General features: G+C 41.1%; 49 non-coding genes across 49 annotated transcripts; all 49 read left to right on the top strand.

The window, feature by feature from the left end:
• Positions 1 to 164: 164 nt before the first annotated feature.
• Positions 165 to 255, top strand: TRNAY-GUA (transfer RNA tyrosine (anticodon GUA)). Its single transcript is given in 2 exon segments — positions 165 to 201; positions 220 to 255. It is a non-coding gene; the product is annotated as a tRNA-Tyr (tRNA).
• An 899-nt stretch (positions 256 to 1,154) lies between these two features.
• Positions 1,155 to 1,245, top strand: TRNAY-GUA (transfer RNA tyrosine (anticodon GUA)). The gene is given in 2 exon segments: positions 1,155 to 1,191; positions 1,210 to 1,245. It is a non-coding gene; the product is annotated as a tRNA-Tyr (tRNA).
• A 60-nt stretch (positions 1,246 to 1,305) lies between these two features.
• Positions 1,306 to 1,396, top strand: TRNAY-GUA (transfer RNA tyrosine (anticodon GUA)). The gene is given in 2 exon segments: positions 1,306 to 1,342; positions 1,361 to 1,396. It is a non-coding gene; the product is annotated as a tRNA-Tyr (tRNA).
• Positions 1,397 to 1,764: 368 nt separating this feature from the next.
• Positions 1,765 to 1,855, top strand: TRNAY-GUA (transfer RNA tyrosine (anticodon GUA)). Its single transcript is given in 2 exon segments — positions 1,765 to 1,801; positions 1,820 to 1,855. It is a non-coding gene; the product is annotated as a tRNA-Tyr (tRNA).
• Positions 1,856 to 2,653: 798 nt separating this feature from the next.
• Positions 2,654 to 2,744, top strand: TRNAY-GUA (transfer RNA tyrosine (anticodon GUA)). Its single transcript is given in 2 exon segments — positions 2,654 to 2,690; positions 2,709 to 2,744. It is a non-coding gene; the product is annotated as a tRNA-Tyr (tRNA).
• Positions 2,745 to 3,083: 339 nt separating this feature from the next.
• On the top strand, positions 3,084 to 3,174 carry TRNAY-GUA (transfer RNA tyrosine (anticodon GUA)). The gene is given in 2 exon segments: positions 3,084 to 3,120; positions 3,139 to 3,174. It is a non-coding gene; the product is annotated as a tRNA-Tyr (tRNA).
• A 188-nt stretch (positions 3,175 to 3,362) lies between these two features.
• TRNAY-GUA (transfer RNA tyrosine (anticodon GUA)) lies at positions 3,363 to 3,452 on the top strand. Its single transcript is given in 2 exon segments — positions 3,363 to 3,399; positions 3,417 to 3,452. It is a non-coding gene; the product is annotated as a tRNA-Tyr (tRNA).
• Positions 3,453 to 3,514: 62 nt separating this feature from the next.
• TRNAY-GUA (transfer RNA tyrosine (anticodon GUA)) lies at positions 3,515 to 3,605 on the top strand. Its single transcript is given in 2 exon segments — positions 3,515 to 3,551; positions 3,570 to 3,605. It is a non-coding gene; the product is annotated as a tRNA-Tyr (tRNA).
• Positions 3,606 to 4,709: 1,104 nt separating this feature from the next.
• TRNAY-GUA (transfer RNA tyrosine (anticodon GUA)) lies at positions 4,710 to 4,800 on the top strand. Its single transcript is given in 2 exon segments — positions 4,710 to 4,746; positions 4,765 to 4,800. It is a non-coding gene; the product is annotated as a tRNA-Tyr (tRNA).
• Positions 4,801 to 5,139: 339 nt separating this feature from the next.
• TRNAY-GUA (transfer RNA tyrosine (anticodon GUA)) lies at positions 5,140 to 5,230 on the top strand. Its single transcript is given in 2 exon segments — positions 5,140 to 5,176; positions 5,195 to 5,230. It is a non-coding gene; the product is annotated as a tRNA-Tyr (tRNA).
• Positions 5,231 to 5,417: 187 nt separating this feature from the next.
• On the top strand, positions 5,418 to 5,508 carry TRNAY-GUA (transfer RNA tyrosine (anticodon GUA)). Its single transcript is given in 2 exon segments — positions 5,418 to 5,454; positions 5,473 to 5,508. It is a non-coding gene; the product is annotated as a tRNA-Tyr (tRNA).
• Positions 5,509 to 5,721: 213 nt separating this feature from the next.
• Positions 5,722 to 5,812, top strand: TRNAY-GUA (transfer RNA tyrosine (anticodon GUA)). The gene is given in 2 exon segments: positions 5,722 to 5,758; positions 5,777 to 5,812. It is a non-coding gene; the product is annotated as a tRNA-Tyr (tRNA).
• Positions 5,813 to 5,999: 187 nt separating this feature from the next.
• Positions 6,000 to 6,090, top strand: TRNAY-GUA (transfer RNA tyrosine (anticodon GUA)). The gene is given in 2 exon segments: positions 6,000 to 6,036; positions 6,055 to 6,090. It is a non-coding gene; the product is annotated as a tRNA-Tyr (tRNA).
• Positions 6,091 to 6,429: 339 nt separating this feature from the next.
• TRNAY-GUA (transfer RNA tyrosine (anticodon GUA)) lies at positions 6,430 to 6,520 on the top strand. Its single transcript is given in 2 exon segments — positions 6,430 to 6,466; positions 6,485 to 6,520. It is a non-coding gene; the product is annotated as a tRNA-Tyr (tRNA).
• A 647-nt stretch (positions 6,521 to 7,167) lies between these two features.
• On the top strand, positions 7,168 to 7,258 carry TRNAY-GUA (transfer RNA tyrosine (anticodon GUA)). The gene is given in 2 exon segments: positions 7,168 to 7,204; positions 7,223 to 7,258. It is a non-coding gene; the product is annotated as a tRNA-Tyr (tRNA).
• Positions 7,259 to 8,157: 899 nt separating this feature from the next.
• TRNAY-GUA (transfer RNA tyrosine (anticodon GUA)) lies at positions 8,158 to 8,248 on the top strand. The gene is given in 2 exon segments: positions 8,158 to 8,194; positions 8,213 to 8,248. It is a non-coding gene; the product is annotated as a tRNA-Tyr (tRNA).
• A 60-nt stretch (positions 8,249 to 8,308) lies between these two features.
• TRNAY-GUA (transfer RNA tyrosine (anticodon GUA)) lies at positions 8,309 to 8,399 on the top strand. The gene is given in 2 exon segments: positions 8,309 to 8,345; positions 8,364 to 8,399. It is a non-coding gene; the product is annotated as a tRNA-Tyr (tRNA).
• Positions 8,400 to 9,656: 1,257 nt separating this feature from the next.
• On the top strand, positions 9,657 to 9,747 carry TRNAY-GUA (transfer RNA tyrosine (anticodon GUA)). Its single transcript is given in 2 exon segments — positions 9,657 to 9,693; positions 9,712 to 9,747. It is a non-coding gene; the product is annotated as a tRNA-Tyr (tRNA).
• Positions 9,748 to 10,086: 339 nt separating this feature from the next.
• Positions 10,087 to 10,177, top strand: TRNAY-GUA (transfer RNA tyrosine (anticodon GUA)). The gene is given in 2 exon segments: positions 10,087 to 10,123; positions 10,142 to 10,177. It is a non-coding gene; the product is annotated as a tRNA-Tyr (tRNA).
• Positions 10,178 to 10,543: 366 nt separating this feature from the next.
• TRNAY-GUA (transfer RNA tyrosine (anticodon GUA)) lies at positions 10,544 to 10,634 on the top strand. Its single transcript is given in 2 exon segments — positions 10,544 to 10,580; positions 10,599 to 10,634. It is a non-coding gene; the product is annotated as a tRNA-Tyr (tRNA).
• A 1,257-nt stretch (positions 10,635 to 11,891) lies between these two features.
• TRNAY-GUA (transfer RNA tyrosine (anticodon GUA)) lies at positions 11,892 to 11,982 on the top strand. Its single transcript is given in 2 exon segments — positions 11,892 to 11,928; positions 11,947 to 11,982. It is a non-coding gene; the product is annotated as a tRNA-Tyr (tRNA).
• A 339-nt stretch (positions 11,983 to 12,321) lies between these two features.
• On the top strand, positions 12,322 to 12,412 carry TRNAY-GUA (transfer RNA tyrosine (anticodon GUA)). Its single transcript is given in 2 exon segments — positions 12,322 to 12,358; positions 12,377 to 12,412. It is a non-coding gene; the product is annotated as a tRNA-Tyr (tRNA).
• A 187-nt stretch (positions 12,413 to 12,599) lies between these two features.
• On the top strand, positions 12,600 to 12,690 carry TRNAY-GUA (transfer RNA tyrosine (anticodon GUA)). Its single transcript is given in 2 exon segments — positions 12,600 to 12,636; positions 12,655 to 12,690. It is a non-coding gene; the product is annotated as a tRNA-Tyr (tRNA).
• A 213-nt stretch (positions 12,691 to 12,903) lies between these two features.
• On the top strand, positions 12,904 to 12,994 carry TRNAY-GUA (transfer RNA tyrosine (anticodon GUA)). Its single transcript is given in 2 exon segments — positions 12,904 to 12,940; positions 12,959 to 12,994. It is a non-coding gene; the product is annotated as a tRNA-Tyr (tRNA).
• A 188-nt stretch (positions 12,995 to 13,182) lies between these two features.
• Positions 13,183 to 13,273, top strand: TRNAY-GUA (transfer RNA tyrosine (anticodon GUA)). Its single transcript is given in 2 exon segments — positions 13,183 to 13,219; positions 13,238 to 13,273. It is a non-coding gene; the product is annotated as a tRNA-Tyr (tRNA).
• Positions 13,274 to 13,612: 339 nt separating this feature from the next.
• TRNAY-GUA (transfer RNA tyrosine (anticodon GUA)) lies at positions 13,613 to 13,703 on the top strand. Its single transcript is given in 2 exon segments — positions 13,613 to 13,649; positions 13,668 to 13,703. It is a non-coding gene; the product is annotated as a tRNA-Tyr (tRNA).
• A 62-nt stretch (positions 13,704 to 13,765) lies between these two features.
• TRNAY-GUA (transfer RNA tyrosine (anticodon GUA)) lies at positions 13,766 to 13,856 on the top strand. The gene is given in 2 exon segments: positions 13,766 to 13,802; positions 13,821 to 13,856. It is a non-coding gene; the product is annotated as a tRNA-Tyr (tRNA).
• A 187-nt stretch (positions 13,857 to 14,043) lies between these two features.
• TRNAY-GUA (transfer RNA tyrosine (anticodon GUA)) lies at positions 14,044 to 14,134 on the top strand. Its single transcript is given in 2 exon segments — positions 14,044 to 14,080; positions 14,099 to 14,134. It is a non-coding gene; the product is annotated as a tRNA-Tyr (tRNA).
• A 366-nt stretch (positions 14,135 to 14,500) lies between these two features.
• On the top strand, positions 14,501 to 14,591 carry TRNAY-GUA (transfer RNA tyrosine (anticodon GUA)). The gene is given in 2 exon segments: positions 14,501 to 14,537; positions 14,556 to 14,591. It is a non-coding gene; the product is annotated as a tRNA-Tyr (tRNA).
• Positions 14,592 to 14,932: 341 nt separating this feature from the next.
• TRNAY-GUA (transfer RNA tyrosine (anticodon GUA)) lies at positions 14,933 to 15,023 on the top strand. The gene is given in 2 exon segments: positions 14,933 to 14,969; positions 14,988 to 15,023. It is a non-coding gene; the product is annotated as a tRNA-Tyr (tRNA).
• Positions 15,024 to 15,794: 771 nt separating this feature from the next.
• Positions 15,795 to 15,885, top strand: TRNAY-GUA (transfer RNA tyrosine (anticodon GUA)). Its single transcript is given in 2 exon segments — positions 15,795 to 15,831; positions 15,850 to 15,885. It is a non-coding gene; the product is annotated as a tRNA-Tyr (tRNA).
• A 644-nt stretch (positions 15,886 to 16,529) lies between these two features.
• On the top strand, positions 16,530 to 16,620 carry TRNAY-GUA (transfer RNA tyrosine (anticodon GUA)). Its single transcript is given in 2 exon segments — positions 16,530 to 16,566; positions 16,585 to 16,620. It is a non-coding gene; the product is annotated as a tRNA-Tyr (tRNA).
• Positions 16,621 to 17,112: 492 nt separating this feature from the next.
• On the top strand, positions 17,113 to 17,203 carry TRNAY-GUA (transfer RNA tyrosine (anticodon GUA)). Its single transcript is given in 2 exon segments — positions 17,113 to 17,149; positions 17,168 to 17,203. It is a non-coding gene; the product is annotated as a tRNA-Tyr (tRNA).
• A 593-nt stretch (positions 17,204 to 17,796) lies between these two features.
• TRNAY-GUA (transfer RNA tyrosine (anticodon GUA)) lies at positions 17,797 to 17,887 on the top strand. Its single transcript is given in 2 exon segments — positions 17,797 to 17,833; positions 17,852 to 17,887. It is a non-coding gene; the product is annotated as a tRNA-Tyr (tRNA).
• A 773-nt stretch (positions 17,888 to 18,660) lies between these two features.
• TRNAY-GUA (transfer RNA tyrosine (anticodon GUA)) lies at positions 18,661 to 18,751 on the top strand. Its single transcript is given in 2 exon segments — positions 18,661 to 18,697; positions 18,716 to 18,751. It is a non-coding gene; the product is annotated as a tRNA-Tyr (tRNA).
• Positions 18,752 to 19,218: 467 nt separating this feature from the next.
• TRNAY-GUA (transfer RNA tyrosine (anticodon GUA)) lies at positions 19,219 to 19,309 on the top strand. Its single transcript is given in 2 exon segments — positions 19,219 to 19,255; positions 19,274 to 19,309. It is a non-coding gene; the product is annotated as a tRNA-Tyr (tRNA).
• A 60-nt stretch (positions 19,310 to 19,369) lies between these two features.
• Positions 19,370 to 19,460, top strand: TRNAY-GUA (transfer RNA tyrosine (anticodon GUA)). Its single transcript is given in 2 exon segments — positions 19,370 to 19,406; positions 19,425 to 19,460. It is a non-coding gene; the product is annotated as a tRNA-Tyr (tRNA).
• A 188-nt stretch (positions 19,461 to 19,648) lies between these two features.
• Positions 19,649 to 19,739, top strand: TRNAY-GUA (transfer RNA tyrosine (anticodon GUA)). The gene is given in 2 exon segments: positions 19,649 to 19,685; positions 19,704 to 19,739. It is a non-coding gene; the product is annotated as a tRNA-Tyr (tRNA).
• A 60-nt stretch (positions 19,740 to 19,799) lies between these two features.
• TRNAY-GUA (transfer RNA tyrosine (anticodon GUA)) lies at positions 19,800 to 19,890 on the top strand. The gene is given in 2 exon segments: positions 19,800 to 19,836; positions 19,855 to 19,890. It is a non-coding gene; the product is annotated as a tRNA-Tyr (tRNA).
• A 368-nt stretch (positions 19,891 to 20,258) lies between these two features.
• TRNAY-GUA (transfer RNA tyrosine (anticodon GUA)) lies at positions 20,259 to 20,349 on the top strand. The gene is given in 2 exon segments: positions 20,259 to 20,295; positions 20,314 to 20,349. It is a non-coding gene; the product is annotated as a tRNA-Tyr (tRNA).
• Positions 20,350 to 21,300: 951 nt separating this feature from the next.
• Positions 21,301 to 21,391, top strand: TRNAY-GUA (transfer RNA tyrosine (anticodon GUA)). Its single transcript is given in 2 exon segments — positions 21,301 to 21,337; positions 21,356 to 21,391. It is a non-coding gene; the product is annotated as a tRNA-Tyr (tRNA).
• A 339-nt stretch (positions 21,392 to 21,730) lies between these two features.
• On the top strand, positions 21,731 to 21,821 carry TRNAY-GUA (transfer RNA tyrosine (anticodon GUA)). The gene is given in 2 exon segments: positions 21,731 to 21,767; positions 21,786 to 21,821. It is a non-coding gene; the product is annotated as a tRNA-Tyr (tRNA).
• A 187-nt stretch (positions 21,822 to 22,008) lies between these two features.
• TRNAY-GUA (transfer RNA tyrosine (anticodon GUA)) lies at positions 22,009 to 22,099 on the top strand. The gene is given in 2 exon segments: positions 22,009 to 22,045; positions 22,064 to 22,099. It is a non-coding gene; the product is annotated as a tRNA-Tyr (tRNA).
• Positions 22,100 to 22,312: 213 nt separating this feature from the next.
• On the top strand, positions 22,313 to 22,403 carry TRNAY-GUA (transfer RNA tyrosine (anticodon GUA)). The gene is given in 2 exon segments: positions 22,313 to 22,349; positions 22,368 to 22,403. It is a non-coding gene; the product is annotated as a tRNA-Tyr (tRNA).
• Positions 22,404 to 22,591: 188 nt separating this feature from the next.
• TRNAY-GUA (transfer RNA tyrosine (anticodon GUA)) lies at positions 22,592 to 22,682 on the top strand. Its single transcript is given in 2 exon segments — positions 22,592 to 22,628; positions 22,647 to 22,682. It is a non-coding gene; the product is annotated as a tRNA-Tyr (tRNA).
• Positions 22,683 to 22,869: 187 nt separating this feature from the next.
• TRNAY-GUA (transfer RNA tyrosine (anticodon GUA)) lies at positions 22,870 to 22,960 on the top strand. Its single transcript is given in 2 exon segments — positions 22,870 to 22,906; positions 22,925 to 22,960. It is a non-coding gene; the product is annotated as a tRNA-Tyr (tRNA).
• Positions 22,961 to 23,173: 213 nt separating this feature from the next.
• TRNAY-GUA (transfer RNA tyrosine (anticodon GUA)) lies at positions 23,174 to 23,264 on the top strand. Its single transcript is given in 2 exon segments — positions 23,174 to 23,210; positions 23,229 to 23,264. It is a non-coding gene; the product is annotated as a tRNA-Tyr (tRNA).
• A 491-nt stretch (positions 23,265 to 23,755) lies between these two features.
• Positions 23,756 to 23,846, top strand: TRNAY-GUA (transfer RNA tyrosine (anticodon GUA)). Its single transcript is given in 2 exon segments — positions 23,756 to 23,792; positions 23,811 to 23,846. It is a non-coding gene; the product is annotated as a tRNA-Tyr (tRNA).
• Positions 23,847 to 24,340: 494 nt separating this feature from the next.
• Positions 24,341 to 24,431, top strand: TRNAY-GUA (transfer RNA tyrosine (anticodon GUA)). Its single transcript is given in 2 exon segments — positions 24,341 to 24,377; positions 24,396 to 24,431. It is a non-coding gene; the product is annotated as a tRNA-Tyr (tRNA).
• Positions 24,432 to 25,062: the final 631 nt, after the last annotated feature.

Below are 25,062 nucleotides of genomic sequence, written 5' to 3'. Positions count from 1 at the left end.
AAGCTCCTCATCCGTCGTTAGCTCAGTTGGTAGAGCGGTGGACTGTAGAGGGCGAGGGACAGAGTTATCCATAGGTCGGTGGTTCAAATCCGGCTCGACGGACACTTTTTTCGTCGTTTTTAAAATTAAATATTTGAATTTAAATATAATTTCACGCTCCTCATCCGTCGATAGCTCAGTTGGTAGAGCGGTGGACTGTAGAGGGCGATTAACAAAGTTATCCATAGGTCGCTGGTTCAAATCCGGCTCGACGGACATTATTTTCATCGTTTATAATATTAAATAATTGAATTTAAATATAATTTCACTTTCCTCAACAGTCGATAGCTCAGTTGGTAGAGCGGTGGACTGTAGACGGCGATTAACAAAGTTATACATAGGTCGCTGGTTCAAAACCGGCTCGACGGACATTTTTTTCATCGTTTATAATATTAAATAATTGAATTTAAATATAATTTCACGCTCCTCATCCGTCGATTGCTCAGTTGGTAGAGCGGTGGACTGTAGAGGGCGATTGACAAAGTTATCCATAGGTTGCTGGTTCAAATCTGGCTCGACGAACATTTTTCATTACAACATAATTTCACGCTCCTCATCCGTCGATAGCTCAGGTGGTAGAGCGGTGGACTGTAGAGGGCGAGTGGCAGAGTTATCCAGAAGTCGGTGGTTCAAATCGGGCTCGACGGACATTTTTCATTACAACATAATTTAACGCTCCTCATCCGTCGATAGCTCAGTTGGTAGAGCGGTGGACTGTAGAGGGCGATTAACAAAGTTATCCATAGATCGCTGGTTCAAATCCGGCTGTACGGACATTTTTTGCATCGTTTATAGTATTAAATAATTGAATTTAAATATAATTTAAAACTCCTCATCCGTCGTTAGCTCAGTTGGTAGAGAGGTGGACTGTAGAGGGCGAGTGACAGAGTTATCCATAGGTCGCTGGTTCAAATCCGGCTCGACGGACATTATTTTCATCGTTTATAATATTAAATAATTGAATTTAAATATAATTTCACTCTCCTCAACCGTCGATAGCTCAGTTGGTAGAGCGGTGGACTGTAGAGGGCGAGTGGCAGAGTTATCCAGAAGTCGGTGGTTCAAATCGGGCTCGACGGACATTTTTCATTACAACATAATTTAACGATCCTCATCCGTCGATAGCTCAGTTGGTAGAGCGGTGGACTGTAGAGGGCGATTAACAAAGTTATCCATAGGTCGCTGGTTCAAATCCGGCTCGACGGACATTTTTCATCGTTTATAATATTAATTAATTGAATCACAACATAATTTCACGCTCCTTATCCGTCGATAGCTCAGTTGGTAGAGCGGTGGATTGTAGAGGGCGATTAACAAAGTTATCCATAGGTCGCTGGTTCAAATCCGGCTCGACGGACATTATTTTCATCGTTTATAATATTAAATAATAAAATTTAAATATAATTTCACTTTCCTCAACAGTCGATAGCTCAGTTGGTAGAGCGGTGGACTGTAGAGGGCGATTAACAAAGTTATCCATAGATCGCTGGTTCAAATCCGGCTGGACGGACATTTTTTGCATCGTTTATAGTATTAAATAATTGAATTTAAATATAATTTAAAGCTCCTCATCCGTCGTTAGCTCAGTTGGTAGAGCGGTGGACTGTAGAGGGCGAGTGACAGAGTTATCCATAGGTCGGTGGTTCAAATCCGGCTCGACGGACACTTTTTTCGTCGTTTTTAATATTAAATATTTGAATTTAAATATAATTTCACGCTCCTCATTCGTCGATAGCTCAGTTGGTAGAGCGGTGGACTGTAGAGGGCGATTAACAAAGTTATCCATAGGTCGCTGGTTCAAATCCGGCTCGACGGACATTATTTTCATCGTTTATAATATTAAATAATTGAATTTAAATATAATTTCACTCTCCTCAACCGTCGATAGCTCAGTTGGTAGAGCGGTGGACTGTAGAGGGCGAGTGGCAGAGTTATCCAGAAGTCGGTGGTTCAAATCGGGCTCGACGGACATTTTTCATTACAACATAATTTAACGATCCTCATCCGTCGATAGCTCAGTTGGTAGAGCGGTGGACTGTAGAGGGCGATTAACAAAGTTATCCATAGGTCGCTGGTTCAAATCCGGCTAGACGGACATTTTTCATCGTTTATAATATTAATTAATTGAATCACAATATAATTTCACGCTCCTTATCCGTCGATAGCTCTGTTGGTAGAGCGGTGGACTGTAGAGGGCGATTAACAAAGTTATCCATAGGTCGCTGGTTCAAATCCGGCTCGATGGACATTTTTTGCATCGTTTATAGTATTAAATAATTGAATTTAAATATAATTTAAAGCTCCTCATCCGTCGTTAGCTCAGTTGGTAGAGCGGTGGACTGTAGGGGGCGATTAACAAAGTTATCCATAGGTCGCTGGTTCAAATCCGGCTGGACGGACATTTTTTGCATCGTTTATAGTATTAAATAATTGAATTTAAATATAATTTATAGCTCCTCATCCGTCGTTAGCTCAGTTGGTAGAGCGGTGGACTGTAGAGGGCGAGTGACAGAGATATCTATAAGTCGGTGGTTCAAATCCGGCTCGACGGACATTTTTTTCGTCGTTTTTAATATTAAATAATTGAATTTAAATATAATTTCACGCTCCTCATCCGTCGATAGCTCAGTTGGTAGAGCGGTGGACTGTAGAGGGCGATTAACAAAGTTATCCATAGGTCGCTGGTTCAAATCCGGCTCGACGGACATTATTTTCATCGTTTATAATATTAAATAATTGAATTTAAATATAATTTCACTCTCCTCAACCGTCGATAGCTCAGTTGGTAGAGCGGTGGACTGTAGAGGGCGAGTGGCAGAGTTATCCAGAAGTCGGTGGTTCAAATCGGGCTCGACGGACATTTTTCATTACAACATAATTTAACGCTCCTCATCCGTCGATAGCTCAGTTAGTAGAGCGGTGGACTGTAGAGGGCGATTAACAAAGTTATCCATAGGTCGCTGGTTCAAATCCGGCTCGACGGACATTTTTCACCGTTTATAATATTAATTAATTGAATTACAACATAATTTCACGCTCCTCATCCGTCGATAGCTCAGTTGGTAGAGCGGTGGACTGTAGAGGGCGATTAACAAAGTTATCCATAGGTCGCTGGTTCAAATCCGGCTCGACGGACATTATTTTCATCGTTTATAATATTAAATAATTGAATTTAAATATAATTTCACTTTCCTCAACAGTCGATAGCTCAGTTGGTAGAGCGGTTGACTGTAGAGGGCGAGTGGCAGAGTTATCCAGAAGTCGGTGGTTCAAATCGGGCTCGACGGACATTTTTCATTACAACTTAATTTAACGCTCCTCATCCGTCGATAGCTCAGTTGGTAGAGCGGTGGACTGTAGAGGGCGATTAACAAAATATCCATAGGTCGCTGGTTCAAATCCGGCTCGACGGACATTATTTTCATCGTTTATAATATTAAATAATTGAATTTAAATATAATTTCACTCTCCTCAACCGTCGATAGCTCAGTTGGTAGAGCGGTGGACTGTAGAGAGCGATTGACAAAGTTATCCATAGGTCGCTGGTTCAAAACCGGCTCGACGGACATTTTTTTCATTGTTTATAATATTAAATAAATCAATTTCAATATAATTTCACGCTCCTCATCCGTCGATTGCTCAGTTGGTAGAGCGGTGGACTGTAGAGGGCGATTGACAAAGTTATCCATAGGTCGCTGGTTCAAAACCGGCTCGACGGACATTTTTTTCATTATTTATAATATTAAATAATTGAATTTAAATATAATTTCACTCTCCTCAACCGTCGATAGCTCAGTTGGTAGAGCGGTGGACTGTAGAGGGCGAGTGGCAGAGTTATCCAGAAGTCGGTGGTTCAAATCGGGCTCGACGGACATTTTTCATTACAACATAATTTAACGATCCTCATCCGTCGATAGCTCAGTTGGTAGAGCGGTGGACTGTAGAGGGCGATTAACAAAGTTATCCATAGGTCGCTGGTTCAAATCCGGCTAGACAGACATTTTTCATCGTTTATAATATTAATTAATTGAATCACAATATAATTTCACGCTCCTTATCCGTCGATAGCTCTGTTGGTAGAGCGGTGGACTGTAGAGGGCGATTAACAAAGTTATCCATAGGTCGCTGGTTCAAATCCGGCTCGACGGACATTATTTTCATCGTTTATAATATTAAATAATTGAATTTAAATATAATTTCACTTTCCTCAACAGTCGATAGCTCAGTTGGTAGAGCGGTGGACTGTAGAGGGCGATTAACAAAGTTATCCATAGATCGCTGGTTCAAATCCGGCTGGACGGACATTTTTTGCATCGTTTATAGTATTAAATAATTGAATTTAAATATAATTTAAAGCTCCTCATCCGTCGTTAGCTCAGTTGGTAGAGCGGTGGACTGTAGGGGGCGATTAACAAAGTTATCCATAGGTCGCTGGTTCAAATCCGGCTGGACGGACATTTTTTGCATCGTTTATAGTATTAAATAATTGAATTTAAATATAATTTATAGCTCCTCATCCGTCGTTAGCTCAGTTGGTAGAGCGGTGGACTGTAGAGGGCGAGTGACAGAGATATCTATAAGTCGGTGGTTCAAATCCGGCTCGACGGACATTTTTTTCGTCGTTTTTAATATTAAATAATTGAATTTAAATATAATTTCACGCTCCTCATCCGTCGATAGCTCAGTTGGTAGAGCGGTGGACTGTAGAGGGCGATTAACAAAGTTATCCATAGGTCGCTGGTTCAAATCCGGCTCGACGGACATTATTTTCATCGTTTATAATATTAAATAATTGAATTTAAATATAATTTCACTCTCCTCAACCGTCGATAGCTCAGTTGGTAGAGCGGTGGACTGTAGAGGGCGAGTGGCAGAGTTATCCAGAAGTCGGTGGTTCAAATCGGGCTCGACGGACATTTTTCATTACAACATAATTTAACGCTCCTCATCCGTCGATAGCTCAGTTAGTAGAGCGGTGGACTGTAGAGGGCGATTAACAAAGTTATCCATAGGTCGCTGGTTCAAATCCGGCTCGACGGACATTTTTCACCGTTTATAATATTAATTAATTGAATTACAACATAATTTCACGCTCCTCATCCGTCGATAGCTCAGTTGGTAGAGCGGTGGACTGTAGAGGGCGATTAACAAAGTTATCCATAGGTCGCTGGTTCAAATCCGGCTCGACGGACATTATTTTCATCGTTTATAATATTAAATAATTGAATTTAAATATAATTTCACTTTCCTCAACAGTCGATAGCTCAGTTGGTAGAGCGGTTGACTGTAGAGGGCGAGTGACAGAGTTATCCAGAAGTCGGTGGTTCAAATCTGGCTCGACGGACATTTTTATTACAACATAATTTCACGCTCCTCATCCGTCGATAGCTCAGTTGGTAGAGCGGTGGACTGTAGAGGGCGATTAACAAAGTTATCCATAGGTCGCTGGTTCAAATCCGGCTCGACGGACATTTTTCATCGTTTATAATATTAATTAATTGAATTACAACATAATTTCTCGTTTCTCACCCTTCGATAGCTCAGTTGGTAGAGCGGTGGACTGTAGAGGGCGATTGACGAAGTTATCCATAGGTCGGTGGTTCAAATTCGGCTCGACAAACACTTTTTTCGTCGTTTTTAATATTAAATATTTGAATTTAAATATAATTTCACGCTCCTCATCCGTCGATAGCTCAGTTGGTAGAGCGGTGGACTGTAGAGGGCGATTAACAAAGTTATCCATAGGTCGCTGGTTCAAATCCGGCTCGACGGACGTTATTTTCATCGTTTATAATATTAAATAATTGAATTTAAATATAATTTCACTCTCCTCAACCGTCGATAGCTCAGTTGGTAGAGCGGTGGACTGTAGAGGGCGAGTGGCAGAGTTATCCAGAAGTCGGTGGTTCAAATCGGGCTCGACGGACATTTTTATTACAACATAATTTCACGCTCCTCATCCGTCGATAGCTCAGTTGGTAGAGCGGTGGACTGTAGAGGGCGATTAACAAAGTTATCCATAGGTCGCTGGTTCAAATCCGGCTCGACGGACATTTTTCATCGTTTATAATATTAATTAATTGAATTACAACATAATTTCTCGTTTCTCACCCTTCGATAGCTCAGTTGGTAGAGCGGTGGACTGTAGAGGGCGATTGACAAAATTATCCATAGGTCGCTGGTTCAAAACCGGCTCGACGGACATTTTTTTCATCGTTTATAATATTAAATAATTGAATTTAAATATAATTTCACGCTCCTCATCCGTCGATTGCTCAGTTGGTAGAGCGGTGGACTGTAGAGGGCGATTAACAAAGTTATCCATAGGTCGCTGGTTCAAATCTGGCTCGACGGACATTTTTCATTAAAACATAATTTCACGCTCCTCATCCGTCGATAGCTCAGTTGGTAGAGCGGTGGACTGTAGAGGGCGATTAACAAAGTTATCCATAGGTCGCTGGTTCAAAACCGGCTCGACGGACATTTTTTTCATCGTTTATAATATTAAATAATTGAATTTAAATATAATTTCACGCTCCTCATTCGTCGATTGCTCAGTTGGTAGAGCGGTGGACTGTAGAGGGCGATTAACAAAGTTATCCATAGGTCGGTGGTTCAAATCCGGCTCGACGGGCATTATTTTCATCGTTTATAATATTAAATAATTGAATTTAAATATATTTTCACTCTCCTCAACCGTCGATAGCTCAGTTGGTAGAGCGGTGGACTGTAGAGGGCGAGTGGCAGATTTATCCAGAAATCGGTGGTTCAAATCGGGCTCGACGGACATTTTTCATTACAACATAATTTAACGCTCCTCATCCGTCGATAGCTCAGTTGGTAGAGCGGTGAACTGTAGAGGGCGAGTGGCAGAGTTATCCATAGATCGCTGGTTCAAATCCGGCTGGACGGACATTTTTTGCATCGTTTATAGTATTAAATAATTGAATTTAAATATAATTTAAAGCTCCTCATCCGTCGTTAGCTCAGTTGGTAGAGCGGTGGACTGTAGAGGGCGAGGGACAGAGTTATCCATAGGTCGGTGGTTCAAATCCGGCTCGACGGACACTTTTTTCGTCGTTTTTAAAATTAAATATTTGAATTTAAATATAATTTCACGCTCCTCATCCGTCGATAGCTCAGTTGGTAGAGCGGTGGACTGTAGAGGGCGATTAACAAAGTTATCCATAGGTCGCTGGTTCAAATCCGGCTCGACGGACATTATTTTCATCGTTTATAATATTAAATAATTGAATTTAAATATAATTTCACTTTCCTCAACAGTCGATAGCTCAGTTGGTAGAGCGGTGGACTGTAGACGGCGATTAACAAAGTTATACATAGGTCGCTGGTTCAAAACCGGCTCGACGGACATTTTTTTCATCGTTTATAATATTAAATAATTGAATTTAAATATAATTTCACGCTCCTCATCCGTCGATTGCTCAGTTGGTAGAGCGGTGGACTGTAGAGGGCGATTGACAAAGTTATCCATAGGTTGCTGGTTCAAATCTGGCTCGATGAACATTTTTCATTACAACATAATTTCACGCTCCTCATCCGTCGATAGCTCAGGTGGTAGAGCGGTGGACTGTAGAGGGCGAGTGGCAGAGTTATCCAGAAGTCGGTGGTTCAAATCGGGCTCGACGGACATTTTTCATTACAACATAATTTAACGCTCCTCATCCGTCGATAGCTCAGTTGGTAGAGCGGTGGACTGTAGAGGGCGATTAACAAAGTTATCCATAGATCGCTGGTTCAAATCCGGCTGTACGGACATTTTTTGCATCGTTTATAGTATTAAATAATTGAATTTAAATATAATTTAAAACTCCTCATCCGTCGTTAGCTCAGTTGGTAGAGAGGTGGACTGTAGAGGGCGAGTGACAGAGTTATCCATAGGTCGCTGGTTCAAATCCGGCTCGACGGACATTATTTTCATCGTTTATAATATTAAATAATTGAATTTAAATATAATTTCACTCTCCTCAACCGTCGATAGCTCAGTTGGTAGAGCGGTGGATTGTAGAGGGCGAGTGGCAGAGTTATCCAGAAGTCGGTGGTTCAAATCGGGCTCGACGGACATTTTTCATTACAACATAATTTAACGATCCTCATCCGTCGATAGCTCAGTTGGTAGAGCGGTGGACTGTAGAGGGCGATTAACAAAGTTATCCATAGGTCGCTGGTTCAAATCCGGCTCGACGGACATTTTTCATCGTTTATAATATTAATTAATTGAATCACAACATAATTTCACGCTCCTTATCCGTCGATAGCTCAGTTGGTAGAGCGGTGGATTGTAGAGGGCGATTAACAAATTTATCCATAGGTCGCTGGTTCAAATCCGGCTCGACGGACATTATTTTCATCGTTTATAATATTAAATAATAAAATTTAAATATAATTTCACTTTCCTCAACAGTCGATAGCTCAGTTGGTAGAGCGGTGGACTGTAGAGGGCGATTAACAAAGTTATCCATAGATCGCTGGTTCAAATCCGGCTGGTCGGACATTTTTTGCATCGTTTATAGTATTAAATAATTGAATTTAAATATAATTTAAAGCTCCTCATCCGTCGTTAGCTCAGTTGGTAGAGCGGTGGACTGTAGAGGGCGAGTGACAGAGTTATCCATAGGTCGGTGGTTCAAATCCGGCTCGACGGACATTATTTTCATCGTTTATAATATTAAATAATTGAATTTAAATATAATTTCACTCTCCTCAACCGTCGATAGCTCAGTTGGTAGAGCGGTGGACTGTAGAGGGCGAGTGGCAGAGTTATCCAGAAGTCGGTGGTTCAAATCGGGCTCGACGGACATTTTTAATTACAACATAATTTAACGATCCTCATCCGTCGATAGCTCAGTTGGTAGAGCGGTGGACTGTAGAGGGCGATTAACAAAGTTATCCATAGGTCGCTGGTTCAAATCCGGCTAGACGGACATTTTTCATCGTTTATAATATTAATTAATTGAATCACAATATAATTTCACGCTCCTTATCCGTCGATAGCTCTGTTGGTAGAGCGGTGGACTGTAGAGGGCGATTAACAAAGTTATCCATAGGTCGCTGGTTCAAATCCGGCTCGACGGACATTATTTTCATCGTTTATAATATTAAATAATTGAATTTAAATATAATTTCACTTTCCTCAACAGTCGATAGCTCAGTTGGTAGAGCGGTGGACTGTAGAGGGCGATTAACAAAGTTATCCATAGATCGCTGGTTCAAATCCGGCTGGACGGACATTTTTTGCATCGTTTATAGTATTAAATAATTGAATTTAAATATAATTTAAAGCTCCTCATCCGTCGTTAGCTCAGTTGGTAGAGCGGTGGACTGTAGGGGGCGATTAACAAAGTTATCCATAGGTCGCTGGTTCAAATCCGGCTGGACGGACATTTTTTGCATCGTTTATAGTATTAAATAATTGAATTTAAATATAATTTATAGCTCCTCATCCGTCGTTAGCTCAGTTGGTAGAGCGGTGGACTGTAGAGGGCGAGTGACAGAGATATCTATAAGTCGGTGGTTCAAATCCGGCTCGACGGACATTTTTTTCGTCGTTTTTAATATTAAATAATTGAATTTAAATATAATTTCACGCTCCTCATCCGTCGATAGCTCAGTTGGTAGAGCGGTGGACTGTAGAGGGCGATTAACAAAGTTATCCATAGGTCGCTGGTTCAAATCCGGCTCGACGGACATTATTTTCATCGTTTATAATATTAAATAATTGAATTTAAATATAATTTCACTCTCCTCAACCGTCGATAGCTCAGTTGGTAGAGCGGTGGACTGTAGAGGGCGAGTGGCAGAGTTATCCAGAAGTCGGTGGTTCAAATCGGGCTCGACGGACATTTTTCATTACAACATAATTTAACGCTCCTCATCCGTCGATAGCTCAGTTAGTAGAGCGGTGGACTGTAGAGGGCGATTAACAAAGTTATCCATAGGTCGCTGGTTCAAATCCGGCTCGACGGACATTTTTCACCGTTTATAATATTAATTAATTGAATTACAACATAATTTCACGCTCCTCATCCGTCGATAGCTCAGTTGGTAGAGCGGTGGACTGTAGAGGGCGATTAACAAAGTTATCCATAGGTCGCTGGTTCAAATCCGGCTCGACGGACATCATTTTCATCGTTTATAATATTAAATAATTGAATTTAAATATAATTTCACTTTCCTCAACAGTCGATAGCTCAGTTGGTAGAGCGGTGGACTGTAGAGGGCGATTAACAAAGTTATCCATAGGTCGCTGGTTCAAATCCGGCTCGACGGACATTATTTTCATCGTTTATAATATTAAATAATTGAATTTAAATATAATTTCACTTTCCTCAACAGTCGATAGCTCAGTTGGTAGAGCGGTGGACTGTAGAGGGCGATTAACAAAGTTATCCATAGGTCGCTGGTTCAAATCCGGCTCGACGGACATTTTTCATCGTTTATAATATTAATTAATTGAATCACAACATAATTTCACGCTCCTTATCCGTCGATAGCTCAGTTGGTAGAGCGGTGGATTGTAGAGGGCGATTAACAAAGTTATCCATAGGTCGCTGGTTCAAATCCGGCTCGACGGACATTATTTTCATCGTTTATAATATTAAATAATAAAATTTAAATATAATTTCACTTTCCTCAACAGTCGATAGCTCAGTTGGTAGAGCGGTGGACTGTAGAGGGCGATTAACAAAGTTATCCATAGATCGCTGGTTCAAATCCGGCTGGTCGGACATTTTTTGCATCGTTTATAGTATTAAATAATTGAATTTAAATATAATTTAAAGCTCCTCATCCGTCGTTAGCTCAGTTGGTAGAGCGGTGGACTGTAGAGGGCGAGTGACAGAGTTATCCATAGGTCGGTGGTTCAAATCCGGCTCGACGGACATTATTTTCATCGTTTATAATATTAAATAATTGAATTTAAATATAATTTCACTCTCCTCAACCGTCGATAGCTCAGTTGGTAGAGCGGTGGACTGTAGAGGGCGAGTGGCAGAGTTATCCAGAAGTCGGTGGTTCAAATCGGGCTCGACGGACATTTTTAATTACAACATAATTTAACGATCCTCATCCGTCGATAGCTCAGTTGGTAGAGCGGTGGACTGTAGAGGGCGATTAACAAAGTTATCCATAGGTCGCTGGTTCAAATCCGGCTAGACGGACATTTTTCATCGTTTATAATATTAATTAATTGAATCACAATATAATTTCACGCTCCTTATCCGTCGATAGCTCTGTTGGTAGAGCGGTGGACTGTAGAGGGCGATTAACAAAGTTATCCATAGGTCGCTGGTTCAAATCCGGCTCGACGGACATTATTTTCATCGTTTATAATATTAAATAATTGAATTTAAATATAATTTCACTTTCCTCAACAGTCGATAGCTCAGTTGGTAGAGCGGTGGACTGTAGAGGGCGATTAACAAAGTTATCCATAGATCGCTGGTTCAAATCCGGCTGGACGGACATTTTTTGCATCGTTTATAGTATTAAATAATTGAATTTAAATATAATTTAAAGCTCCTCATCCGTCGTTAGCTCAGTTGGTAGAGCGGTGGACTGTAGGGGGCGATTAACAAAGTTATCCATAGGTCGCTGGTTCAAATCCGGCTGGACGGACATTTTTTGCATCGTTTATAGTATTAAATAATTGAATTTAAATATAATTTATAGCTCCTCATCCGTCGTTAGCTCAGTTGGTAGAGCGGTGGACTGTAGAGGGCGAGTGACAGAGATATCTATAAGTCGGTGGTTCAAATCCGGCTCGACGGACATTTTTTTCGTCGTTTTTAATATTAAATAATTGAATTTAAATATAATTTCACGCTCCTCATCCGTCGATAGCTCAGTTGGTAGAGCGGTGGACTGTAGAGGGCGATTAACAAAGTTATCCATAGGTCGCTGGTTCAAATCCGGCTCGACGGACATTATTTTCATCGTTTATAATATTAAATAATTGAATTTAAATATAATTTCACTCTCCTCAACCGTCGATAGCTCAGTTGGTAGAGCGGTGGACTGTAGAGGGCGAGTGGCAGAGTTATCCAGAAGTCGGTGGTTCAAATCGGGCTCGACGGACATTTTTCATTACAACATAATTTAACGCTCATCATCCGTCGATAGCTCAGTTAGTAGAGCGGTGGACTGTAGAGGGCGATTAACAAAGTTATCCATAGGTCGCTGGTTCAAATCCGGCTCGACGGACATTTTTCACCGTTTATAATATTAATTAATTGAATTACAACATAATTTCACGCTCCTCATCCGTCGATAGCTCAGTTGGTAGAGCGGTGGACTGTAGAGGGCGATTAACAAAGTTATCCATAGGTCGCTGGTTCAAATCCGGCTCGACGGACATCATTTTCATCGTTTATAATATTAAATAATTGAATTTAAATATAATTTCACTTTCCTCAACAGTCGATAGCTCAGTTGGTAGAGCGGTTGACTGTAGAGGGCGAGTGACAGAGTTATCCAGAAGTCGGTGGTTCAAATCTGGCTCGACGGACATTTTTATTACAACATAATTTCACGCTCCTCATCCGTCGATAGCTCAGTTGGTAGAGCGGTGGACTGTAGAGGGCGATTAACAAAGTTATCCATAGGTCGCTGGTTCAAATCCGGCTCGACGGACATTTTTCATCGTTTATAATATTAATTAATTGAATTACAACATAATTTCTCGTTTCTCACCCTTCGATAGCTCAGTTGGTAGAGCGGTGGACTGTAGAGGGCGATTGACGAAGTTATCCATAGGTCGGTGGTTCAAATTCGGCTCGACAAACACTTTTTTCGTCGTTTTTAATATTAAATATTTGAATTTAAATATAATTTCACGCTCCTCATCCGTCGATAGCTCAGTTGGTAGAGCGGTGGACTGTAGAGGGCGATTAACAAAGTTATCCATAGGTCGCTGGTTCAAATCCGGCTCGACGGACGTTATTTTCATCGTTTATAATATTAAATAATTGAATTTAAATATAATTTCACTCTCCTCAACCGTCGATAGCTCAGTTGGTAGAGCGGTGGACTGTAGAGGGCGAGTGGCAGAGTTATCCAGAAGTCGGTGGTTCAAATCGGGCTCGACGGACATTTTTCATTACAACATAATTTAACGCTCCTCATCCGTCGATAGCTCAGTTGGTAGAGCGGTGGACTGTAGAGGGCGATTAACAAAGTTATCCATAGGTCGCTGGTTCAAATCCGGCTCGACGGACATTTTTCATCGTTTATAATATTAATTAATTGAATTACAACATAATTTCTCGTTTCTCACCCTTCGATAGCTCAGTTGGTAGAGCGGTGGACTGTAGAGGGCGATTGACGAAGTTATCCATAGGTCGGTGGTTCAAATTCAGCTCGACAAACACTTTTTTCGTCGTTTTTAATATTAAATATTTGAATTTAAATATAATTTCACGCTCCTCATCCGTCGATAGCTCAGTTGGTAGAGCGGTGGACTGTAGAGGGCGATTGACAAAGTTATCCATAGGTCGCTGGTTCAAATCTGGCTCGACGGACATTTTTCATTAAAACATAATTTCACGCTCCTCATCCGTCGATAGCTCAGTTGGTAGAGCGGTGGACTGTAGAGGGCGATTAACAAAGTTATCCATAGGTCGCTGGTTCAAATCCGGCTCGACGGACATTATTTTCATCGTTTATAATATTAAATAATTGAATTTAAATATAATTTCACTCTCCTCAACCGTCGATAGCTCAGTTGGTAGAGCGGTGGACTGTAGAGGGCGATTGACAAAGTTATCCATAGGTCGCTGGTTCAAAACCGGCTCGACGGACATTTTTTTCATTATTTATAATATTAAATAATTCAATTTAAATATAATTTCACGCTCCTCATCCGTCGATAGCTCAGTTGGTAGAGCGGTGGACTGTAGAGGGCGAGTGACAGAGTTATCCAGAAGTCGGTGGTTCAAATCTGGCTCGATGGACATTTTTATTACAACATAACTTCACGCTCCACATCCGTCGATAGCTCAGTTGGTAGAGCGGTGGACTGTAGAGGGCGATTAACAAAGTTATCCATAGGTCGCTGGTTCAAATCCGGCTCGACGGACATTTTTCATCGTTTATAATATTAATTAATTGAATTACAACATAATTTCTCGTTCCTCACCCTTCGATAGCTCAGTTGGTAGAGCGGTGGACTGTAGGGGGCGAGTGACAGAGTTATCCATAGGTCGGTGTTTCAAATCCGGCTCGACGGATATTTTTTTCGTCGTTTATAATATTAAATAATTGAATTTAAATATAATTTAAAGCTCCTCATCCGTCGTTAGCTCAGTTGGTAGAGCGGTGGACTGTAGAGAGCGAGTGACAGAGTTATCCATAGGTCGGTGGTTCAAATCCGGCTCGACGGACACTTTTTTAGTCGTTTTTAATATTAAATATTTGAATTTAAATATAATTTCACGCTCCTCATCCGTCGATAGCTCAGTTGGTAGAGCGGTGGACTGTAGAGGGCGATTAACAAAGTTATCCATAGGTCGCTGGTTCAAATCCGGCTCGACGGACATTATTTTCATCGTTTATAATATTAAATAATTGAATTTAAATATAATTTCACTTTCCTCAACAGTCGATAGCTCAGTTGGTAGAGCGGTGGACTGTAGAGGGCGATTAACAAAGTTATCCATAGGTCGCTGGTTCAAAACCGGCTCGACGGACATTTTTTTCATCGTTTATAATATTAAATAATTGAATTTAAATATAATTTCACGCTCCTCATCCGTCGATTGCTCAGTTGGTAGAGCGGTGGACTGTAGAGGGCGATTGACAAAGTTATCCATAGGTTGCTGGTTCAAATCTGGCTCGACGAACATTTTTCATTACAACATAATTTCACGCTCCTCATCCGTCGATAGCTCAGTTGGTAGAGCGGTGGACTGTAGAGGGCGATTAACAAAGTTATCCATAGGTCGCTGGTTCAAATCCGGCTCGACGGACATTATTTTCATCGTTTATAATATTAAATAATTGAATTTAAATATAATTTCACTCTCCTCAACCGTCGATAGCTCAGTTGGTAGAGCGGTGGACTGTAGAGGGCGAGTGGCAGAGTTATCCAGAAGTCGGTGGTTCAAATCGGGCTCGACGGACATTTTTCATTACAACTTAATTTAACGCTCCTCAACCGTCGATAGCTCAGTTGGTAGAGCGGTGGACTGTAGAGGGCGATTAACAAAATATCCATAGTTTGCTGGTTGAAATCCGGCTCGACGGACATTTTTTTCATCGTTTATAATATTAATTAATTGAATTAAAATATAAATTCACGCTCCTCATCCGTCGATAGCTCAATTGGTAGAGCGGTGGACTGTAGAGAGCGATTGACAAAGTTATCCATCGGTCGCTGGTTCAAAACCGGCTCGACGGACATTTTTTTCATTGTTTATAATATTAAATAAATCAATTTCAATATAATTTCACGCTCCTCATCCGTCGATTGCTCAGTTGGTAGAGCGGTGGATTGTAGAGGGCGATTGACAAAGTTATCCATAGGTCGCTGGTTCAAAACCGCCTCGACGGACATTTTTTTCATTATTTATAATATTAAATAATTCAATTTAAATATAATTTCACGCTCCTCATCCGTCGATAGCTCAGTTGGTAGAGCGGTGGACTGTAGAGGGCGAGTGACAGAGTTATCCAGAAGTCGGTGGTTCAAATCTGGCTCGATGGACATTTTTATTACAACATAACTTCACGCTCCTCATCCGTCGATAGCTCAGTTGGTAGAGCGGTGGACTGTAGAGGGCGATTAACAAAGTTATCCATAGGTCGCTGGTTCAATTCCGGCTCGACGGACATTTTTCATCGTTTATAATATTAATTAATTGAATTACAACATAATTTCTCGTTTCTCACCCTTCGATAGCTCAGTTGGTAGAGCGGTGGACTGTAGAGGGCGATTGACAAAATTATCCATAGGTCGCTGGTTCAAAACCGGCTCGACGGACATTTTTTTCATCGTTTATAATATTAAATAATTGAATTTAAATATAATTTCACGCTCCTCATCCGTCGATAGCTCATTTGGTAGAGCGGTGGACTGTAGAGGGCGATTAACAAAGTTATCCATAGGTCGCTGGTTCAAATCCGACTCGACGGACATTATTTTCATCGTTTATAATATTAAATAATTGAATTTAAATATAATATCACTCTCCTCAACCGTCGATAGCTCAGTTGGTAGAGCGGTGGACTGTAGAGGGCGAGTGGCAGAGTTATCCAGAAGTCGGTGGTTCAAATCTGGCTCGACGGACATTTTTTTCATTATTTATAATATTAAATAATTCAATTTAAATATAATTTCACGCTCCTCATCCGTCGATAGCTCAGTTGGTAGAGCGGTGGACTGTAGAGGGCGAGTGACAGAGTTATCCAGAAGTCGGTGGTTCAAATCTGGCTCGACGGACATTTTTATTACAACATAATTTCACGCTCCTCATCCGTCGATAGCTCAGTTGGTAGAGCGGTGGACTGTAGAGGGCGATTAACAAAGTTATCCATAGGTCGCTGGTTCAAATCCGGCTCGACGGACATTTTTCATCGTTTATAATATTAATTAATTGAATTACAACATAATTTCTCGTTTCTTACCCTTCGATAGCTCAGTTGGTAGAGCGGTGGACTGTAGAGGGCGATTGACAAAATTATCCATAGGTCGCTGGTTCAAAACCGGCTCGACGGACATTTTTTTCATCGTTTATAAAATTAAATAATTGAATTTAAATATAATTTCACGCTCCTCATCCGTCGATTGCTCAGTTGGTAGAGCGGTGGACTGTAGAGGGCGATTGACAAAGTTATCCATAGGTCGCTGGTTCAAATCTGGCTCGACGGACATTTTTCATTAAAACATAATTTCACGCTCCTCATCCGTCGATAGCTCAGTTGGTAGAGCGGTGGACTGTAGAGGGCGATTAACAAAGTTATCCATAGATCGCTGGTTCAAATCCGGCTGGACGGACACTTTTTTCGTCGTTTTTAATATTAAATATTTGAATTTAAATATAATTTCACGCTCCTCATCCGTCGATAGCTCAGTTGGTAGAGCGGTGGACTGTAGAGGGCGATTAACAAAGTTATCCATAGGTCGCTGGTTCAAAACCGGCTCGACGGTCATTTTTTTCATCGTTTATAATATTAAATAATTGAATTTAAATATAATTTCACGCTCCTCATCCGTCGATTGCTCAGTTGGTAGAGCGGTGGACTGTAGAGGGCGATTAACAAAGTTATCCATAGGTCGGTGGTTCAAATCCGGCTCGACGGGCATTATTTTCATCGTTTATAATATTAAATAATTGAATTTAAATATATTTTCACTCTCCTCAACCGTCGATAGCTCAGTTGGTAGAGCGGTGGACTGTAGAGGGCGAGTGGCAGATTTATCCAGAAGTCGGTGGTTCAAATCGGGCTCGACGGACATTTTTCATTACAACATAATTTAACGCTCCTCATCCGTCGATAGCTCAGTTGGTAGAGCGGTGGACTGTAGAGGGCGAGTGGCAGAGTTATCCAGAAGTCGGTGGTTCATATCGGGCTCGACGGACATTTTTCATTACAACATAATTTAACGCTCCTCATCCGTCGATAGCTCAGTTGGTAGAGCGGTGGACTGTAGAGGGCGATTAACAAAGTTATCCATAGGTCGCTGGTTCAAATCTGGCTCGACGGACATTTTTCATTAAAACATAATTTCACGCTCCTCATCCGTCGATAGCTCAGTTGGTAGAGCGGTGGACTGTAGAGGGCGATTAACAAAGTTATCCATAGGTCGCTGGTTCAAAACCGGCTCGACGGACATTTTTTTCATCGTTTATAATATTAAATAATTGAATTTAAATATAATTTCACGCTCCTCATCCGTCGATTGCTCAGTTGGTAGAGCGGTGGACTGTAGAGGGCGATTAACAAAGTTATCCATAGGTCGGTGGTTCAAATCCGGCTCGACGGGCATTATTTTCATCGTTTATAATATTAAATAATTGAATTTAAATATATTTTCACTCTCCTCAACCGTCGATAGCTCAGTTGGTAGAGCGGTGGACTGTAGAGGGCGAGTGGCAGATTTATCCAGAAATCGGTGGTTCAAATCGGGCTCGACGGACATTTTTCATTACAACATAATTTAACGCTCCTCATCCGTCGATAGCTCAGTTGGTAGAGCGGTGAACTGTAGAGGGCGAGTGGCAGAGTTATCCATAGATCGCTGGTTCAAATCCGGCTGGACGGACATTTTTTGCATCGTTTATAGTATTAAATAATTGAATTTAAATATAATTTAAAGCTCCTCATCCGTCGTTAGCTCAGTTGGTAGAGCGGTGGACTGTAGAGGGCGAGGGACAGAGTTATCCATAGGTCGGTGGTTCAAATCCGGCTCGACGGACACTTTTTTCGTCGTTTTTAAAATTAAATAATTGAATTTAAATATAATTTCACGCTCCTCATCCGTCGATAGCTCAGTTGGTAGAGCGGTGGACTGTAGAGGGCGAGTGACAGAGTTATCCAGAAGTCGGTGGTTCAAATCTGGCTCGACGGACATTTTTCATTAAAACATAATTTCACGCTCCTCATCCGTCGATAGCTCAGTTGGTAGAGCGGTGGACTGTAGAGGGCGATTAACAAAGTTATCCATAGGTCGCTGGTTCAAATCCGGCTCGACGGACATTATTTTCATCGTTTATAATATTAAATAATTGAATTTAAATATAATTTCACTTTCCTCAACAGTCGATAGCTCAGTTGGTAGAGCGGTGGACTGTAGACGGCGATTAACAAAGTTATACATAGGTCGCTGGTTCAAAACCGGCTCGACGGACATTTTTTTCATCGTTTATAATATTAAATAATTGAATTTAAATATAATTTCACGCTCCTCATCCGTCGATTGCTCAGTTGGTAGAGCGGTGGACTGTAGAGGGCGATTGACAAAGTTATCCATAGGTTGCTGGTTCAAATCTGGCTCGACGAACATTTTTCATTACAACATAATTTCACGCTCCTCATCCGTCGATAGCTCAGTTGGTAGAGCGGTGGACTGTAGAGGGCGAGTGGCAGAGTTATCCAGAAGTCGGTGGTTCAAATCGGGCTCGACGGACATTTTTCATTACAACATAATTTAACGATCCTCATCCGTCGATAGCTCAGTTGGTAGAGCGGTGGACTGTAGAGGGCGATTAACAAAGTTATCCATAGGTCGCTGGTTCAAATCCGGCTCGACGGACATTTTTCATCGTTTATAATATTAATTAATTGAATCACAACATAATTTCACGCTCCTTATCCGTCGATAGCTCAGTTGGTAGAGCGGTGGATTGTAGAGGGCGATTAACAAAGTTATCCATAGGTCGCTGGTTCAAATCCGGCTCGACGGACATTATTTTCATCGTTTATAATATTAAATAATTGAATTTAAATATAATTTCACTTTCCTCAACAGTCGATAGCTCAGTTGGTAGAGCGGTGGACTGTAGAGGGCGAGTGGCAGAGTTATCCAGAAGTCGGTGGTTCAAATCGGGCTCGACGGACATTTTTCATTACAACATAATTTAACGATCCTCATCCGTCGATAGCTCAGTTGGTAGAGCGGTGGACTGTAGAGGGCGATTAACAAAGTTATCCATAGGTCGCTGGTTCAAATCCGGCTCGACGGACATTTTTCATCGTTTATAATATTAATTAATTGAATCACAACATAATTTCACGCTCCTTATCCGTCGATAGCTCAGTTGGTAGAGCGGTGGATTGTAGAGGGCGATTAACAAAGTTATCCATAGGTCGCTGGTTCAAATCCGGCTCGACGGACATTATTTTCATCGTTTATAATATTAAATAATTGAATTTAAATATAATTTCACTTTCCTCAACAGTCGATAGCTCAGTTGGTAGAGCGGTGGACTGTAGAGGGCGATTAACAAAGTTATCCATAGATCGCTGGTTCAAATCCGGCTGGACGGACATTTTTTGCATCGTTTATAGTATTAAATAATTGAATTTAAATATAATTTAAAGCTCCTCATCCGTCGTTAGCTCAGTTGGTAGAGCGGTGGACTGTAGAGGGCGAGTGACAGAGTTATCCATAGGTCGGTGGTTCAAATACGGCTCGACGGACACTTTTTTCGTCGTTTTTAATATTAAATATTTGAATTTAAATATAATTTCACGCTCCTCATTCGTCGATAGCTCAGTTGGTAGAGCGGTGGACTGTAGAGGGCGATTAACAAAGTTATCCATAGGTCGCTGGTTCAAATCCGGCTCGACGGACATTATTTTCATCGTTTATAATATTAAATAATTGAATTTAAATATAATTTCACTCTCCTCAACCGTCGATAGCTCAGTTGGTAGAGCGGTGGACTGTAGAGGGCGAGTGGCAGAGTTATCCAGAAGTCGGTGGTTCAAATCGGGCTCGACGGACATTTTTCATTACAACATAATTTAACGATCCTCATCCGTCGATAGCTCAGTTGGTAGAGCGGTGGACTGTAGAGGGCGATTAACAAAGTTATCCATAGGTCGCTGGTTCAAATCCGGCTAGACGGACATTTTTCATCGTTTATAATATTAATTAATTGAATCACAATATAATTTCACGCTCCTTATCCGTCGATAGCTCTGTTGGTAGAGCGGTGGACTGTAGAGGGCGATTAACAAAGTTATCCATAGGTCGCTGGTTCAAATCCGGCTCGACGGACATTATTTTCATCGTTTATAATATTAAATAATTGAATTTAAATATAATTTCACTTTCCTCAACAGTCGATAGCTCAGTTGGTAGAGCGGTGGACTGTAGAGGGCGATTAACAAAGTTATCCATAGATCGCTGGTTCAAATCCGGCTGGACGGACATTTTTTGCATCGTTTATAGTATTAAATAATTGAATTTAAATATAATTTAAAGCTCCTCATCCGTCGTTAGCTCAGTTGGTAGAGCGGTGGACTGTAGGGGGCGATTAACAAAGTTATCCATAGGTCGCTGGTTCAAATCCGGCTGGACGGACATTTTTTGCATCGTTTATAGTATTAAATAATTGAATTTAAATATAATTTATAGCTCCTCATCCGTCGTTAGCTCAGTTGGTAGAGCGGTGGACTGTAGAGGGCGAGTGACAGAGATATCTATAAGTCGGTGGTTCAAATCCGGCTCGACGGACATTTTTTTCGTCGTTTTTAATATTAAATAATTGAATTTAAATATAATTTCACGCTCCTCATCCGTCGATAGCTCAGTTGGTAGAGCGGTGGACTGTAGAGGGCGATTAACAAAGTTATCCATAGGTCGCTGGTTCAAATCCGGCTCGACGGACATTATTTTCATCGTTTATAATATTAAATAATTGAATTTAAATATAATTTCACTCTCCTCAACCGTCGATAGCTCAGTTGGTAGAGCGGTGGACTGTAGAGGGCGAGTGGAAGAGTTATCCAGAAGTCGGTGGTTCAAATCGGGCTCGACGGACATTTTTCATTACAACATAATTTAACGCTCCTCATCCGTCGATAGCTCAGTTAGTAGAGCGGTGGACTGTAGAGGGCGATTAACAAAGTTATCCATAGGTCGCTGGTTCAAATCCGGCTCGACGGACATTTTTCACCGTTTATAATATTAATTAATTGAATTACAACATAATTTCACGCTCCTCATCCGTCGATAGCTCAGTTGGTAGAGCGGTGGACTGTAGAGGGCGATTAACAAAGTTATCCATAGGTCGCTGGTTCAAATCCGGCTCGACGGACATTATTTTCATCGTTTATAATATTAAATAATTGAATTTAAATATAATTTCACTTTCCTCAACAGTCGATAGCTCAGTTGGTAGAGCGGTTGACTGTAGAGGGCGAGTGCCAGAGTTATCCAGAAGTCGGTGGTTCAAATCTGGCTCGACGGACATTTTTATTACAACATAATTTCACGCTCCTCATCCGTCGATAGCTCAGTTGGTAGAGCGGTGGACTGTAGAGGGCGATTAACAAAGTTATCCATAGGTCGCTGGTTCAAATCCGGCTCGACGGACATTTTTCATCGTTTATAATATTAAATAATTGAATTACAACATAATTTCTCGTTTCTCACCCTTCGATAGCTCAGTTGGTAGAGCGGTGGACTGTAGAGGGCGATTGACGAAGTTATCCATAGGTCGGTGGTTCAAATTCGGCTCGACAAACACTTTTTTCGTCGTTTTTAATATTAAATATTTGAATTTAAATATAATTTCACGCTCCTCATCCGTCGATAGCTCAGTTGGTAGAGCGGTGGACTGTAGAGGGCGATTAACAAAGTTATCCATAGGTCGCTGGTTCAAATCCGGCTCGACGGACGTTATTTTCATCGTTTATAATATTAAATAATTGAATTTAAATATAATTTCACTCTCCTCAACCGTCGATAGCTCAGTTGGTAGAGCGGTGGACTGTAGAGGGCGAGTGGCAGAGTTATCCAGAAGTCGGTGGTTCAAATCGGGCTCGACGGACATTTTTCATTACAACATAATTTAACGCTCCTCATCCGTCGATAGCTCAGTTGGTAGAGCGGTGGACTGTAGAGGGCGATTAACAAAGTTATCCATAGGTCGCTGGTTCAAATCCGGCTCGACGGACATTATTTTCATCGTTTATAATATTAAATAATTGAATTTAAATATAATTTCACTTTCCTCAACAGTCGATAGCTCAGTTGGTAGAGCGGTTGACTGTAGAGGGCGAGTGCCAGAGTTATCCAGAAGTCGGTGGTTCAAATCTGGCTCGACGGACATTTTTATTACAACATAATTTCACGCTCCTCATCCGTCGATAGCTCAGTTGGTAGAGCGGTGGACTGTAGAGGGCGATTAACAAAGTTATCCATAGGTCGCTGGTTCAAATCCGGCTCGACGGACATTTTTCATCGTTTATAATATTAATTAATTGAATTACAACATAATTTCTCGTTTCTCACCCTTCGATAGCTCAGTTGGTAGAGCGGTGGACTGTAGAGGGCGATTGACGAAGTTATCCATAGGTCGGTGGTTCAAATTCGGCTCGACAAACACTTTTTTCGTCGTTTTTAATATTAAATATTTGAATTTAAATATAATTTCACGCTCCTCATCCGTCGATAGCTCAGTTGGTAGAGCGGTGGACTGTAGAGGGCGATTAACAAAGTTATCCATAGGTCGCTGGTTCAAATCCGGCTCGACGGACGTTATTTTCATCGTTTATAATATTAAATAATTGAATTTAAATATAATTTCACTCTCCTCAACCGTCGATAGCTCAGTTGGTAGAGCGGTGGACTGTAGAGGGCGAGTGGCAGAGTTATCCAGAAGTCGGTGGTTCAAATCGGGCTCGACGGACATTTTTCATTACAACATAATTTAACGCTCCTCATCCGTCGATAGCTCAGTTGGTAGAGCGTGGACTGTAGAGGGCGATTAACAAAGTTATCCATAGGTCGCTGGTTCAAATCCGGCTCGACGGACATTTTTCATCGTTTATAATATTAATTAATTGAATTACAACATAATTTCTCGTTTCTCACCCTTCGATAGCTCAGTTGGTAGAGCGGTGGACTGTAGAGGGCGATTGACGAAGTTATCCATAGGTCGGTGGTTCAAATTCAGCTCGACAAACACTTTTTTCGTCGTTTTTAATATTAAATATTTGAATTTAAATATAATTTCACGCTCCTCATCCGTCGATAGCTCAGTTGGTAGAGCGGTGGACTGTAGAGGGCGATTAACAAAGTTATCCATAGGTCGCTGGTTCAAATCCGGCTCGACGGACGTTATTTTCATCGTTTATAATATTAAATAATTGAATTTAAATATAATTTCACTCTCCTCAACCGTCGATAGCTCAGTTGGTAGAGCGGTGGACTGAAGAGGGCGAGTGGCAGAGTTATCCAGAAGTCGGTGGTTTTAATCGGGCTCGACGGACATTTTTCATTACAACATAATTTAACGCTCCTCATCCGTCGATAGCTCAGTTGGTAGAGCGGTGGACTGTATAGGGCGATTAACAAAGTTATCCATAGATCGCTGGTTCAAATCCGGCTGGACGGACATTTTTTGCATCGTTTATAGTATTAAATAATTGAATTTAAATATAATTTAAAGCTCCTCATCCGTCGTTAGCTCAGTTGGTAGAGCGGTGGACTGTAGAGGGCGAGTGACAGAGTTATCCATAGGTCGGTGGTTCAAATTCGGCTCGACAAACACTTTTTTCGTCGTTTTTAATATTAAATATTTGAATTTAAATATAATTTCACGCTCCTCATCCGTCGATAGCTCAGTTGGTAGAGCGGTGGACTGTAGAGGGCGATTAACAAAGTTATCCATAGGTCGCTGGTTCAAATCCGGCTCGACGGACATTATTTTCATCGTTTATAATATTAAATAATTGAATTTAAATATAATTTCACTCTCCTCAACCGTCGATAGCTCAGTTGGTAGAGCGGTGGACTGTAGAGGGCGAGTGGCAGAGTTATCCAGAAGTCGGTGGTTCAAATCGGGCTCGACGGACATTTTTCATTACAACATAATTTAACGATCCTCATCCGTCGATAGCTCAGTTGATAGAGCGGTGGACTGTAGAGGGCGATTAACAAAGTTATCCATAGGTCGCTGGTTCAAATCCGGCTCGACGGACATTATTTTCATCGTTTATAATATTAAATAATTGAATTTAAATATAATTTCACTCTCCTCAACCGTCGATAGCTCAGTTGGTAGAGCGGTGGACTGTAGAGGGCGAGTGGCAGAGTTATCCAGAAGTCGGTGGTTCAAATCTGGCTCGACGGACATTTTTATTACAACATAATTACACGCTCCTCATCCGTCGATAGCTCAGTTGGTAGAGCGGTGGACTGTAGAGGGCGATTAACAAAGTTGTCCATAGGTCGCTGGTTCAAATCCGGCTCGACGGACATTATTTTCATCGTTTATAATATTAAATAATTGAATTTAAATATAATTTCACTTTCCTCAACAGTCGATAGCT

This window comes from Leiobunum rupestre, chromosome 11, assembly GCF_980474605.1.
Source record: "Leiobunum rupestre chromosome 11, qqLeiRupe1.1.hap1, whole genome shotgun sequence".
Classification (NCBI taxonomy): Eukaryota; Metazoa; Arthropoda; class Arachnida; order Opiliones; family Sclerosomatidae; genus Leiobunum; species Leiobunum rupestre.
Note: the sequence above shows the minus strand (reverse complement) of the source record. Positions and strands in the feature narration are given on the sequence as shown.